At 39.6% G+C, this 15719-nt stretch overlaps 1 pseudogene; it reads left to right on the top strand.

The window, feature by feature from the left end:
* LOC105479940 (cytochrome P450 2C18-like) overlaps positions 1-15719 on the top strand; it is a 49535-nt pseudogene that overhangs the window by 17401 nt on the left and 16415 nt on the right.

Below are 15719 nucleotides of genomic sequence, written 5' to 3'. Positions count from 1 at the left end.
GTTGCTTAGCAACATCTACTGCTAGACATTTTCACAATTGAACCCATGTTAATGCCGCTGGTCTCAAACACAGATACAGCATTACCTGGAAAGAGGCTAAAGCTATTATACAGTGATGACCAACTTGCCAAATGGTACATACCTTATCTTTTACAGGAGTAGTTAATCCTTGAGGACTGGAACCTAACTCTCTTTGGCAAATGGATGTCACACATGTTCCCTTGTTTGGGAGACTAGCTTATTATGTACATGTATGTGTGCACACCTTTTCTCACTTTGTCTGGGCTACATGTCAATCAGGAGAGTCTTTTACATGTGTTAAATATCACCTTTTGCAGTGTTTTGTGGTGATGGGCATTCCAGCTTCTATTAAAACAGGCAATGCCCAGGTTATACTAGCCAAGCTCTAGCTACATTTTTCTTTATGTGGAATATTAAACACATTACTGGTATCCCAAACAATTCTCAAGGACAAGTCATAGTGGAAAGAATGAATCTCTCCCTAAAACAGCAGTTGCAAAAGCAGAAGGGAGACAGAGAATATGGAACACCGCAGATGCAACTGAGTCTAGCATTATTAACTTTTGAGCCTTCCCAAAGGCCAGATGTTATCAGCAGCTGAACAGTGTCTACAGAAACCAGCTGCAAAGACAGAAGCAGAACAACTGATTTGGTGGAGAGATCCAATAACAAAAAGTTGGGAAATAGGTAAAATAATAACTTGGGGTAGAGATTATTCTTTTATTTCTCCAGGTCAAAATCAACAGCCAATTTGCATACCATCAAGACACCTAAAACCTTATCACGAGCCAGATGCTGAGGAAGAGATTCTGGGAGGATCCCAAGGACGCCCTGGTTACAGCCATGTTGAGACTGATGCTAAGGAGGACCCCAAGAGTCACAAGTAACACCCATTGAACACAGCCACCCACCTGGGGACAGATTAAGAAGCTGTCACAGATGGCAGAAGAAAACCTGAGGAAAGTGGGACAACCAATCACAATGAATAATTTAATGGTAGCTATGATAGTGGTTATCACTACTGCTGTGAGTATTCCTTCAATAGGGGCTGACACAGAGAACAATTATACTTATTGGGCATATTTATCAATCTTGGCTGGCAATAATGCCTGGATGGAATCACTCTATGACACAGTTACACATGCTTTCTGAACTCAGTATTTACCACAATAAATCTGCTCCTATAATTGAGGCATACCACCTCAATGTTTTTGAAATTATTGACATGGAAAAGTTTTTATATATTGTAGATAAAAGTCCCTTATCAGACGTTATTTAAAGATATTTTCTCCCATTTTGTCAAGTGTCTTTCACTTTCTTAACAGTGTCTTTGGAAATACAAGTTTTTATATTTTGTGAAATCCAGTTTATTTATTTATTTGCTTGGTTTCTTGCAATTTTTTTGTCATGTTTAAGAAATGATTACTTAGCCCAAAGCCACAAAGATTCACCCCAAGTTTTCTTCAAATGGTTTTACATTTTTAACTCTTACATTTCAGTCTAATATCCACTCTGAGTCAGTTTTTGATTATAGTGTGTGGTATGGGTACAACTTCATTCTTTACATGTGCATATTCAGTTGTCCTAGTACCATTTGTTGAAAAGACTATTCATTCCCCATTGAGTGATTGTGGTATATTTGTTGAAAATCAGTTGACTACAAACATGAGGATTTATTTTTAGATTCTCAATTCTATTTCATTGATCTATATAGCTTTTTTATGCCAGTATGACAGTACTTTCTTTTCGAGACAGGATCTCACTCTGGTTGCCTAGGCTGGAGTAGGGTGGCATGATCTTGGTTCACTGCAGCCTCTACCTCCTGGGCTCACGTGATTCTCCCCCCTCAGCCTCCTGAGTAGCTGGGATTACAGGCTTGTGCCACTATGGACAGCTATTTGATCGTGTTTTTAGAAGAGAGAAGGTTTCGCTATTTTGCCCTGGCTTGTCTCCAACTACTGACCTCAAGCAGTCTTTCCGCCATGGCCTCCCAGATTGCTGGGATTACAGGAGTGAAGCAAACACCCAGATAATGATAGCTTTTATGTAAGTTTTGAAATTGGAAAGTGTCAGTTCTCTAGTTTTGTTCTTTCCCAAGATTGTTTTGGTTCTTAACTATTTTGGTTATGTAAAGTTTCACATGAATTTTATGGTAATCTTGTCAATTTCTATTAAAAAGATAGCAAATATTTTGATACGGATCACTTTGAATCTGTAAATCAATTTGGGAAGTAATGCCATTTTAACAATATTAAGTCTTCCAGTAGATGAACATGGGATGTCTTTCCATTTATTTAGGTCTTCTTTAATTTCTTTCAACAATGTTTTGTATCAGCTAGCTTAATTTTGATAGGCTGTTTGTACATAACCACTGATTTTTCAAATTCACTTAAGAAGAAGGAATTATTAGTATTGGTTTGTAATTGCTCTACTCTCCTTCCTGACCTTGGTGTAATTTTGAGTTGATGAACTTAGAAAACTATGTTAAGTTGATGTCACCAATGGGCATGATGACTTTTTTCTAGCAAGCACATCTGCTGAGAGGATTAGGTTTGTCTTACTGTCATTGATTACATAATATTAGGCATGCCACGGGTCACATGGAAATTATAACAGCCTTATTAAATTAATGCTGTTCCAGCGGATTGAATAGGAAGAAATCATTTGTTTGTATGTTAATTACTCCCTGTAATCAATATTTTAAACTGTTCTTTTTTGTGGTCAATTTTGTGTTACATATTTCCCTCATCTTTAACCAGCCTTAATTGCCTTGTGAAGTGCTTTGTTCTTCCACTCGCCATTTTATTATTAATGGCATAAACTGCATTTACTTTTTCACCAACCAAATAACTCAATTCATTCAGTCCCTTGTCCTAAGAATCTCCATTGCCCTTACTCTCTTCTTCATCCTGTATAGGTGGTTAATGTCCAAACTCTCTGTCTTCATGTCTATAGTGTCTTTTCAATTTCTATATTCTTATTCATTCCTGTGCTTTTTACTAGATCAAGTTGTCTATTACTTCGCATCTGGAGTACAATAATGGTTGGCTCCATCTTGTCTTTGTCGATCTGTTCTCTTTCTCCATAATCTTGGATATGTTACCATGTTATCTTTTGCACATTTCCAAGTTCATAATGAGTCTGCAGGCAATATTCAGTCTAACTAATTTTTTTTTTTAAATCTGAGACAGAGTTTTGCTCTGTCACCCAGGCTGGAATGCAGTGCCATGATTGTGGCTCACTGTGGTTCAACCTCCTAGACTCAAGTGATCCTCCCACCTCAGCCTCCCCAGTAGTCAGGACTGCAGGTGCACACAACCATGCCCAGATAATTTTTAAAAATTTTCTATAGAGATAGGATCTCACTGTGCTTGCTCAGGCTGGTCTGGACCTCCTGAACTCAAGCAATCCTCCTGCCTCAGTTTCCTACAGTGCTGGTATTAAAGGCATGAGCCCCTGTGCCCAGTCCAAATTACTTATAATTCCTAATACAATGTAAATGCTATATAAATAGTTGCTATACTGTATTTTTTAGGGAATAATGACAAAAACAAAAAATCTGCACAAGTTCAATACAAACACTTTTTTTTCCTGAATTTTGTTTCTTTCTTTTTTTTTTTTAGAGGCAGAATCTTGCCCTGTTGTCCAGGCTGGTGTACAGTGGTGCGACCATAGCTCACTGCAGTCTCAAACTCCTGGGCTCAAGCAGTTCTTAAACTTCAGCCTCCTAAGTAACTGGGACCACAGGTGCATGCCACCATGCCCAGCTAATTTTGTTTTTTTTGTAGAGATAGGGTCTTTACATGTTGTCTAGGCTGGTATTGAACTTCTGGGCTCAAGCGATCCTCCCATCTTGGCCTCCCAAAGTGCTGGGATTACAGAAATGAGCCACCTCACCTGACCTCTTTTTCCGATTTTTTTTTTTTTTTTTTTTTAAATTTAAGGTTGGTTGAATCCATGGACGTGGAATCCATGGATGGGGAGGTGGCTTATACTCTATTATTAGTTATATTCAGTGGGCTGTTCAATTTATTATTTTCTAAAAAAGAGATCAGATTTACTCCTCCATTCTAACTGAGGCTTTATACCTTTTGACTATCATCTCCTCTTTTCCCCCAACCCCCAAGCCCTCTGGCAATCAGCATTCTACTCTCTTCTATGAGTTAAGTTGTTTTAGATTCCACATATAAGTGAGAATATAGGGTATTTGCTTTTCTGTTTCTGACCTGACTTATTTAACTTAGCATAATGTTCTCCAGTTCCATCCCTGTTATCACAAATAGCAGAATTTCTTCATTTTTAAGGTTGAATAGTATTCCATTGTGTATATATACACTACATTTTCTTTATCCATTTATCTATTGATGGACACTTAGGCTGATTCTATATATAGCTATTGGGAATAGTGCTGCAATTTACATGAGAGTGCAGACATCTCTTTGACATACTGAATTCAAAACTTTTGAGTGAATGCCCATAAGCCGAATTGCTGGATCATGTTGTAATTCTATTTTTAGTTTTTTGAGGAACCTTTTACTGTTTTCCATAATGGTTGCACTAACTTACATTCCCATCAACAGTGCACAAGTGTTCCCCTTTTTCCACATCTTCACCAATACTTGATTTTTTTTCTCTTTGATAATAGTGATTCTAACAGATGTGAGGTGATAGTTCATTGTGTTTTTAATTTGTACCTTTCTAACTAATGATTAGTGATGTTGAGCATCTTTTTCACGTATCTCTTAGTCATTCATATGTCTTCTTTTTAGAAATATTCATTCGGTTTATTTCCAATTTCTTTTTCTTTCTTTCTTTTTTTTAAAATTTATTTATTATTATTATACTTTAAGTTGTAGGGTACATGTGCATAACGTGCAGGTTTGTTACATATGTATACTTGTGCCATGTTGCTGTGCTGCACCCATCAACTCGTCATTTACATCAGGTATAACTCCCAATGCAGTCCCTCCCCCCTCCCCCCTCCCCATGATAGGCCCCGGTGTGTGATGTTCCCCTTCCTGAGTCCAAGTGATCTCATTGTTCAGTTCCCACCTATGAGTGAGAACATGCGGTGTTTGGTTTTCTGTTCTTGTGATAGTTTGCTAAGAATGATGGTTTCTAGCTGCATCCATGTCCCTACAAAGGACACAAACTCATCCTTTTTGATGGCTGCATAGTATTCCATGGTGTATATGTGCCACATTTTCTTAATCCAATCTGTCACTGATGGACATTTGGGTTGATTCCAAGTCTTTGCTATTGTGAATAGTGGTGCAATAAACATACGTGTGCATGTGTCTTTATAGCAGCATAATTTATAATCCTTTGGGTATATACCCACTAATGGGATGGCTGGGTCATATGGTACATCTAGTTCTAGATCTTTGAGGAATCGCCATACTGTTTTCCATAATGGTTGAACTAGTTTACAATCCCACCAACAGTGTAAAAGTGTTCCTATTTCTCCACATCCTCTCCAGCACCTGTTGTTTCCTGACTTTTTAATGATTGCCATTCTAACTGGTGTGAGATGGTATCTCATTGTGGTTTTGATTTGCATTTCTCTGATGGCCAGTGATGATGAGCATTTTTTCATGTGTCTGTTGGCTGTATGAATGTCTTCTTTTGAGAAATGTCTGTTCATATCCTTTGCCCACTTTTTGATGGGGTTGTTTGTTTTTTTCTTATAAATTTGTTTGAGTTCTTTGTAGGTTCTGGATATTAGCCCTTTGTCAGATGAGTAGATTGCAAAAATTTTCTCCCATTCTGTAGGTTCCCTGTTCACTCTGATGGTAGTTTCTTTTGCTGTGCAGAAGCTCTTTAGTTTAATGAGATCCCATTTGTCAATTTTGGCTTTTGCTGCCGTTGCTTTTGGTGTTTTAGACATGAAGTCTTTGCCCATGCCTATGTCCTGAATGGTACTACCTAGGTTTTCTTCTAGGATTTTTATGGTATTAGGTCTAACATTTAAGTCTCCAATCCATCTTGAATTAATTTTCGTATAAGGAGTGAGGAAAGGATCCAGTTTCAGCTTTCTACTTATGGCTAGCCAATTTTCCCAGCACCATTTATTAAATAGGGAATCCTTTCCCCGTTTCTTGTTTCTCTCAGGTTTGTCAAAGATCAGATGGCTGTAGATGTGTAGTATTATTTCTGAGGGCTCTGTTCTGTTCCATTGGTCTATATCTCTGTTTTGGTACCAGTACCATGCTGTTTTGGTTACTGTAGCCTTGTAGTATAGTTTGAAGTCAGGTAGCGTGATGCCTCCAGCTTTGTTCTTTTGACTTAGGATTGTCTTGGAGATGCGGGCTCTTTTTTCATTCCATATGAACTTTAAAGCAGTTTTTTCCAATTCTGTGAAGAAACTCATTGGTAGCTTGATGGGGATGGCATTGAATCTATAAATTACCTTGGGCAGTATGGCCATTTTCACGATATTGATTCTTCCTATCCATGAGCATGGTATGTTCTTCCATTTGTTTGTGTCCTCTTTGATTTCACTGAGCAGTGGTTTGTAGTTCTCCTTGAAGAGGTCCTTTACATCCCTTGTAAGTTGGATTCCTAGGTATTTGATTCTCTTTGAAGCAATTGTGAATGGAAGTTCATTCCTGATTTGGCTCTCTGTTTGTCTGTTACTGGTGTATAAGAATGCTTGTGATTTTTGCACATTAACTTTGTATCCTGAGACTTTGCTGAAGTTGCTTATCAGCTTAAGGAGATTTTGGGCTGAGACAATGGGGTTTTCTAAATATACAATCATGTCATCTGCAAACAGGGACAATTTGACTTCTTCTTTTCCTAACTGAATACCCTTGGTTTCTTTCTCTTGCCTAATTGCCCTAGCCAGAACTTCCAACACTATGTTGAATAGGAGTGGTGAGAGAGGGCATCCCTGTCTTGTGCCAGTTTTCAAAGGGAATTTTTCCAGCTTTTGCCCATTCAGTATGATATTGGCTGTGGGTTTGTCATAAATAGCTCTTATTATTTTGAGGTACGTTCCATCAATACCAATTTTATTGAGTGTTTTTAGCATGAAGGGCTGTTGAATTTTGTCAAAAGCCTTTTCTGCATCTATTGAGATAATCATGTGGTTCTTGTCTTTGGTTCTGTTTATATGCTGGATTATGTTTATTAATTTGCGAATGTTGAACCAGCCTTGCATCCCAGGGATGAAGCCCACTTGATCATGGTGGATAAGCTTTTTGATGTGTTGCTGAATCTGGTTTGCCAGTATTTTATTGAGGATTTTTGCATCGATGTTCATCAGGGATATTGGTCTAAAATTCTCTTTTTTTGTTGTGTCTCTGCCAGGCTTTGGTATCAGGATGATGTTGGCCTCATAAAATGAGTTAGGGAGGATTCCCTCTTTTTCTATTGATTGGAATAGTTTCAGAAGGAATGGTACCAACTCCTCCTTGTACCTCTGGTAGAATTCAGCTGTGAATCCATCTGGTCCTGGACTTTTTTTGGTTGGTAGGCTATTAATTATTGCCTCAATTTCAGAGCCTGCTATTGGTCTATTCAGGGATTCAACTTCTTCCTGGTTTAGTCTTGGAAGAGTATAAGTGTCCAGGAAATTATCCATTTCTTCTAGATTTTCCAGTTTATTTGCGTAGAGGTGTTTATAGTATTCTCTGATGGTAGTTTGTATTTCTGTGGGGTGGGTGGTGATATCCCCTTTATCATTTTTAATTGCGTCAATTTGATTCTTCTCTCTTTTCTTCTTTATTAGTCTTGCTAGTGGTCTGTCAATTTTGTTGATCTTTTCAAAAAACCAACTCCTGATTCATTGATTTTTTGGAGGGTTTTTGTGTCTCTATCTCCTTCAGTTCTGCTCTGATCTTAGTTATTTCTTGCCTTCTGCTAGCTTTCGAATGTGTTTGCTCTTGCTTCTCTAGTTCTTTTAATTGTGATGTTAGAGTGTCAATTTTAGATCTTTCCTGCTTTCTCTTGTGGGCATTTAGTGCTATAAATTTCCCTCTACACACTGCTTTAAATGTGTCCCAGAGATTCTGGTATGTTGTATCTTTGTTCTCATTGGTTTCAAAGAACATGTTAATTTCTGCCTTCATTTCCTTATGTACCCAGTAGTCACTCAGGAGCAGGTTGTTCAGTTTCCATGTAGTTGAGCGGTTTTGATTGAGTTTCTTAGTCCTGAGTTCTAGTTTGATTGCACTGTGGTCTGAGAGACAGTTTGTTATAATTTCTGTTCTTGTACATTTGCTGAGGAGTGCTTTACTTCCAATTAAGTGGTCGATTTTGGAGTAAGTACGATGTGGTGCTGAGAAGAATGTATATTCTGTTGATTTGGGGTGGAGAGTTCTATAGATGTCTATCAGGTCTGCTTGCTGCAGAGATGAGTTCAATTCCTGTATATCCTTGTTAACTTTCTGTCTCGTTGATCTGTCTAATGTTGACAGTGGAGTGTTGAAGTCTCCCATTATTATTGTATGGGAGTCTAAGTCTCTTTGTAAGTCTCTAAGGACTTGCTTTATGAATCTGGGTGCTCCTGTATTGGGTGCATATATATTTAGGATAGTTAGCTCTTCCTGTTGAATTGATCCCTTTACCATTATGTAATGGCCTTCTTTGTCTCTTTTGATCTTTGATGGTTTAAAGTCTGTTTTATCAGAGACTAGTATTGCAACCCCTGCTTTTTTTTGTTCTCCATTTGCTTGGTAAATCTTCCTCCATCCCTTTATTTTGAGCCTATGTATGTCTCTGCGTGTGAGATGGGTCTCCTGAATACAGCAGACTGATGGGTCTTGACTCTTTATCCAGTTTGCCAGTCTGTGTCTTTTCATTGGAGCATTTAGTCCATTTACATTTAAGGTTAAGATTGTTATGTGTGAACTTGATCCTGCCATTATGATATTAACTGGTTATTTTGCTCGTTAGTTGATGCAGTTTCTTCCTAGCCTCGATGGTCTTTACATTTTGGCATGTTTTTGCAATGGCTGGTACCGGTTGTTCCTTTCCATGTTTAGTGCCTCCTTCAGGGTCTCTTGTAAGGCAGGCCTAGTGGTGACAAAATCTCTAAGCATTTGCTTATCTGTAAAGGATTTTATTTCTCCTTCACTTATGAAACTTAGTTTGGCTGGATATGAAATTCTGGGTTGAAAATTCTTTTCTTTAAGAATGTTGAATATTGGCCCCCACTCTCTTCTGGCTTGGAGAGTTTCTGCCGAGAGATCTGCTGTTAGTCTGATGGGCTTCCCTTTGTGGGTAACCCGACCTTTCTCTCTGGCTGCCCTTAAGATTTTTTCCTTCATTTCAACTTTGGTGAATCTGGCAATTATGTGTCTTGGAGTTGCTCTTCTCGAGGAGTATCTTTGTGGCGTTCTTTGTATTTCCTGGATTTGAATGTTGGCCTGCCCTACTAGGTTGGGGACGTTCTCCTGGATGATATCCTGAAGAGTGTTTTCCAACTTGGTTCCATTTTCCCCCTCACTTTCAGGCACCCCAATCAGACATAGATTTGGTCTTTTTACATAATCCCATACTTCTTGCAGGCTTTGTTCATTTCTTTTTCTTCTTTTTTTCTTTTGGTTTCTCTTCTCCCTTCATTTCATTCATTTGATCCTCAATTGCTGATACTCTTTCTTCCAGTTGATCGAGTCGGTTACTGAAGCTTGTGCATTTGTCACGTATTTCTCGTGTCATGGTTTTCATCTCTTTCATTTCGTTTATGACCTTCTCTGCATTAATTACTCTAGCCATCAATTCTTCCACTTTTTTTTCAAGATTTTTAGTTTCTTTGCGCTGGGTACGTAATTCCTCCTTTAGCTCTGAGAAATTTGATGGACTGAAGCCTTCTTCTCTCATCTCGTCAAAGTCATTCTCCATCCAGCTTTGATCCGTTGCTGGCGATGAGCTGCGCTCCTTTGCTGGGGGAGATGCGCTCTTATTTTTTGAATTTCCAGCATTTCTGCCCTGCTTTTCCCCCATCTTTGTGGTTTTATCTGCCTCTGGTCTTTGATGATGGTGATGTACTGATGGGGTTTTGGTGTAGGTGTCCTTCCTGTTTGATAGTTTTCCTTCTAACAGTCAGGACCCTCAGCTGTAGGTCTGTTGGAGATTGCTTGAGGTCCACTCCAGACCCTGTTTGCCTGGGTATCAGCAGCAGAGGCAGCAGAAGATAGAATATTTCTGAACAGCGAGTGTACCTGTCTGATTCTTGCTTTGGAAGCTTCCTCTCAGGGGTGTACTCCACCCTGTGAGGTGTGGGGTGTCAGACTGCCCCTAGTGGGGGATGTCTCCCAGTTAGGCTACTCAGGGTTCAGGGACCCACTTGAGCAGGGAGTCTGTCCCTTCTCAGATCTCAACCTCCATGTTGGGAGATCCACTGCTCTCTTCAAAGCTGTCAGACAGAGTCATTTGCGTCTGCAGAGGTTTCTGCTGCGTTTGTTATTGTGTACTGTGCCCTGTCCCCAGAGGTGGAGTCTACAGAGACAGGCAGGTTTCCTTGAGCTGCTGTGAGCTCCACTCAGTTTGAGCTTCCCAGCAGCTTTGTTTACCTACTTAAGCCTCAGCAATGGTGTGCGCCCCTCCCCCAGCCTCGCTGCTGCCTTGCCGGTAGATCACAGACTGCTGTGCTACCAATGAGGGAGGCTCCGTGGGTGTGGGACCCTCCCGGCCAGGTGTGGTATATGATCTCCTAGTGTGCCTGTTTGCTTAAAGTGCAGTATTGGGGTGGGATTTACCCGATTTTCTGGGTGTTGTGTGTCTCAGTTCCCCTGGCTAGGAAAAGGGATTCCCTTCCCCCTTGCGCTTCCCAGGTGAGGCAATGCCTCGTGCTGCTTCAGCTCTCGCTGGTCGGGCTGCAGCAGCTGACCAGCACCAATCGTCCGGCACTCCCCAGTGAGATGAACCCAGTACCTCAGTTGAAAATGCAGAAATCACCGGTTTTCTGTGTCGCTCACGCTGGGAGTTGGAGACTGGAGCTGTTCCTATTCGGCATCTTGCTCTGCCTCTTTTTCTTTTTTTTGAGACAGAGTCACGCTCTGTCACCCAGGCTGGAGTGCAGTGGCGTGATCTCCACTCAATGCAAGCTCCACCTCCCAGGTTCACGCCATTCTCCTGCCTCAGCCTCCCATGTAGTTGGGACTACAGGTGCCCACCACCACGCCCAGCTAATTTTTGTATTTTTTTTTAGTAGAGATGGGGTTTCACCATGTTAGCCTGGATGGTCTCGATCTCCTGACCTCATGATCCACCCATCTCGGTTTAAGTTTCATATGTGTGTGTGTGTGTGTATATATGTGTGTGTGTATATATGTGTGTGTGTATATATGTGTGTGTGTGTGTATATGTGTGTGTGTGTATATATACAGTTTATTTTATTTTATTTCTTTTTTGAGACAGAGTCTCACTCTATTGCCCAGCCTGGAGTGCAGTGGTACAATCTCGGCTCACTGCAGCCTCCGCCTACTGGGTTCAAGAGATTCTCCTGCCTCAGCTGCCCAAGTAGCTGGGATTAGAGATGTGAGTCACCACACCTGGCTAATTTTTGTGTTTTTAGTGAAGATGCGGTTTCACCATGTTGACCAGGCTGGTCTCGAACTCCTGACTTCAAGTGATCCACCTGCCTTGGCCTCCCAAAGTGGTGGGATTACAGTGTGAGGCACCATGCCCAACCCTCTTATGTATTTTGGATATTAATCCCTTATCAGATATATGGCTTGCAAATACTTCTCCTAATCCATAAGTTGTCTCTTCACTCTGTTGTTTCCTTTGCTGTGCAGAGACTTTTTAGTTTGACATAATCCCATTTGTCTATCTTTGATTTTTCTGCCTCTGCTTTTGGGGTAAAATCTAAACAATTATTGCCCAGACCAATATCATGTAGTTTTTTTCTCAATCTTTTCTTCTAGTATTTTATCATTTTTCGTGTTATATTTAAGTCTTTAATCCATGTTGAGTTGCTTGAGTATATGGTGTGAGATAACGTTCAATTTTATTCTTTAGCATATGGATATCCAGTGTTCTCACCATTTATTTAAGAGACTATCTCCTTTCCATTGCATGTTCTTGGTACCTTTGTCTAAAATCAATTGTAGTTGCATAGGCTCTTTTCCAGCTCTCTATTGTATTCTGTTGGTTGATGTATCCATTTTTATGCCAGTATCATGCTGTTTTAATTATTACCAATTTTTAGTATAGCTTGAAATCAGGTAATGTGATGCCTCCAACTTTGTTCTTTCTGCTAATGATTGCCTTGGCTATTTGGGTATTTTTGTGGTTCTATATGAATTTTGGGGGGATGACTTTTCCTGTATCTATGAGAGATAACACTGATATTTTAATAGAGACTTCAATGAAACTGCAAATTGCTTTAGATAGTATGGACATTTTGACAATATCAACTCTTCCAATCCATGTATATGGTATCTCTTTTTAATTTGTGTCTTCTTCATTTTTTAAATTAATGTTTTATGGTTTTTGGTGACTTTTCTCTTTTTTGGTTAAATTTACTCCTAAATACTTTATTTCTTTGATGCTATTGTAAATGGGATTGTTTTAAAGTATCTTTTTCATTCCATTTTTTGTTAGTATATAGAAACGCTATTAATTGATTTTGTATCCTGCAACTTTATTGAATTTATTTATCAGTTTTAAGAGTTTTTTGGTATTGTGTTTAAGGTTTTCTGTATGTAAGATCATGCCATCACCAAACAGAGACAATTTTACTTGTTTTCTTATTTGGATGTCTTTCATTTATTTTTCTTATCTCATTGCTCTGGCTAGTACTTCCCATACTATGTTGAATTGAAGTAGTGAGAGTGGGTATCCATGTGTTTTTCATGGCCTTACAGGAAAATCCTTCAACTTTCCACTATTGAATATGAGGTTAGCTGTGCACTTGTCATATATGGACTTCATTGTGTTGAGGCTAGTTAGAAGCTCCACTGTTGGGAACAGCAGTTTGCAGAACATACTAAGTCTCATCTACGCAGAAACTTGGACTTTTGAGTTTCATCCCTTTCTCTGCCCTGATCCCAGAGGATAAAACCTCTGGAAGTGCTTGTATGCCAATATATTACTGGTACTTTTTCCTGTGGTCTAGAGAGAGACTCCTGTATACTTAGTCCTCTCTGCTCCCAGAGTTGGTAAGTTAAGTGGATAGCTGTGGGGAACCTTATAGTTAGGGTGTTAATGTGTGGTCTAAACCCTCCTTTTCCCAGGGAGAAGCTGGATGTTGGGGATTCCTTCTCAATTGTATGATGTAGTGCCTGGGTGAGGTTGTTGTCATAGCTTTTACTTCCCAGTCTATGTGTATATGTTCTTTGTTGTCCAGTACATAGAAGTCTCTCAACTTGTTTCTGACTTTCTCTCAGAGGGAAATGATCTGTGAATAGATGTTTACTTGGTGTATCCTTGGGTGGAAGGAGATACTGGAGCCTCCTATTCTGCAATGTCACCATTGTGACACTGAGAATTGCAAACCCTTGATTCTGGCTTATAATGTATTTGTGTCTCTAATTTAATTATTTCCATTTCTGTCAATTAAGATTGTGTGTATACAAACAAGAAAAAACAGTTAACATGGCTTAAACAAATAATGTGTTTATTTATTTCACATACAGGGTGTTATGTGGGCAATGCAGAACTAGTACTGTAGCTCTGAAGCATCCTAGAACCAGGTGCCTGCCATTTTTGATCCCCACACTTATAACATGAATCTTCATCTTGACTAATTTTTTTTTTAGACAGGATCTCTCTTTGTCATCCAAGCTGAAGAGCAGTGGCATGAACATGGTTCATTGCAGCCTCAACCTCCTGGGCTTATGTGATTTTCTGTGTCAGCCTACCATATAGCTTGGACTACAGATATGTGTCATTCACCAAGTTAATTTTTTTTTTTTTTTTTCTGAGATGGAGTCTTGCTCTGTCACTCAGGCTGGAGTACAGTGGCACGATCTTGGCTCACTGCAAGCTCTGTCTCCTGGGTTGACACCATTCTCCTGCCTCAGCCTCCCAATTATTTTATTTTTATTTTATTTTATTTTATTTTTTTGAGAAGGAATCTCACTCTATCACCCAGAATAGAGAGCAGTGGCACCATCTTAGCTCACTGCAACCTCCACCTCCTGGGTTCAAGCGATTCTTATACCTCAGCCTTCTGAGTAGCTGAGATTACAGGCGCATGTCATCACGCCCAGCTAATTTTTGTGTTTTTAGTAAAGACGAGATTTCACCATGTTGCCCAGGCTGGTCTCAAACTCCTGACCTCAGATGATGTGCCTGTCTTGGCCTCCCAAAATGCTGGGATTATAGGAATGAGCCACCACGCCTGGACAATTTTTTGATTTTTTTTTTTTTTTTTTTTTAGAGACAGGGGTTCTCACTTGTTGCCCAGGCTGGTGTCAAACTCCTGGGCTCAAGTGATATTACTGCCTCAGCATCCCAAAGTGTTGGGATTACAGGCATGAGCCACCACAGACGGTCTTGTTAGGACTCTTAAATACTCACGTTCCAAGGTGATGTCTATACCGTCTCTACCTTCATATATGTATTTTGAGTAAAAAGGAGAGAAAATGCCATCAGCAGGTTCCTGCTTCTATGTCATAGACAAGAAATACATTTCATGGCCAACACAGCTCCAAGATATCCTGGGAAATGGAATTTTTAGGCAAGCAATAGATAAGTGGAAATGGGAAATGAACTTCATCGTATCCCTTATCATATTTACATTCTCTGCCACACTTTGCAGTGTTGTAGTTTTAATACTACACTCTCTAGTTTCCAAATTTCCTTATGTTTAGAACAGCCTGATATATTTTGGATTTTTTGTTAGTATGCTGGCAAACTATCAAATAATTAAATGATGAAACAATTTTTAGGAAAAGCACAATCAACAGTCTGAATTTACTATTAAAAGCTTGATAGCCACCGTAACTGATGTGTTTGGAGCTGGAACAGAGACAATGAGCACCACCCTGAGATTTGGACTCCTGCTCCTGCTGAAGTACCCAGAGGTCACAGGTATGATGATGTATGATGAGCAGGGCGATTTTCAGAAAAGATGTTGGGAAGACACTGCTATTGTCCTCCATCTTGTTTCTCTTAGAGAAGCTTCATTATTGAAATTTCTGTGCCATTGGTTTTAAGTTGTCTAAATACAATGAAGGGATAAGAATGAGACAAATTTGCACAATAGGGAAGAGTGACTAAGAGAAGTGAAGACAGTGTAATCAGTAGCAAAAGTGATAAAGCCCTGGATTTTAGTGACTAAATACTCTGAATAAGGTGTCTAGGTTTCATGGGAGAGGATTTGTAGCAGACATAGGCATGAGGAATTGAACTAGGATTGTATGTTGGTTTTCTTAAGAACAGACCACTTTGTTGCAGTTTCTTTTTTGAAATGAGTAGAAATTGTATTTCACTAAAAGCCATGTCTACAAAATTCCATTTTCCAGCAGAACAGACCACTTTGAGTGATAAGTACGCTATTTTTTTTTTTTTTTAAAGAACAATCTCACACTGTTGCCCAGGCTAGAGTGCAGTGGTGCAATCTTGGCTCACTACAACCTCCACCTCCCAGGTTCAACCGATTCTCCTGCCTCATCCTCTGGAGTAGTTGGGATTACAGGTGTACCCACAATGCCTAGCTAATTATTTTGTATTTCTAGTAGACATTATATATTATTCTGATACAACAGGGTTTCACCATGTTGGTCAGGCTGGTCTCGAACTCC

Source organism: Macaca nemestrina, chromosome 9 (genome assembly GCF_043159975.1).
Source record: "Macaca nemestrina isolate mMacNem1 chromosome 9, mMacNem.hap1, whole genome shotgun sequence".
NCBI lineage: Eukaryota > Metazoa > Chordata > Mammalia > Primates > Cercopithecidae > Macaca > Macaca nemestrina.
Note: the sequence above shows the minus strand (reverse complement) of the source record. Positions and strands in the feature narration are given on the sequence as shown.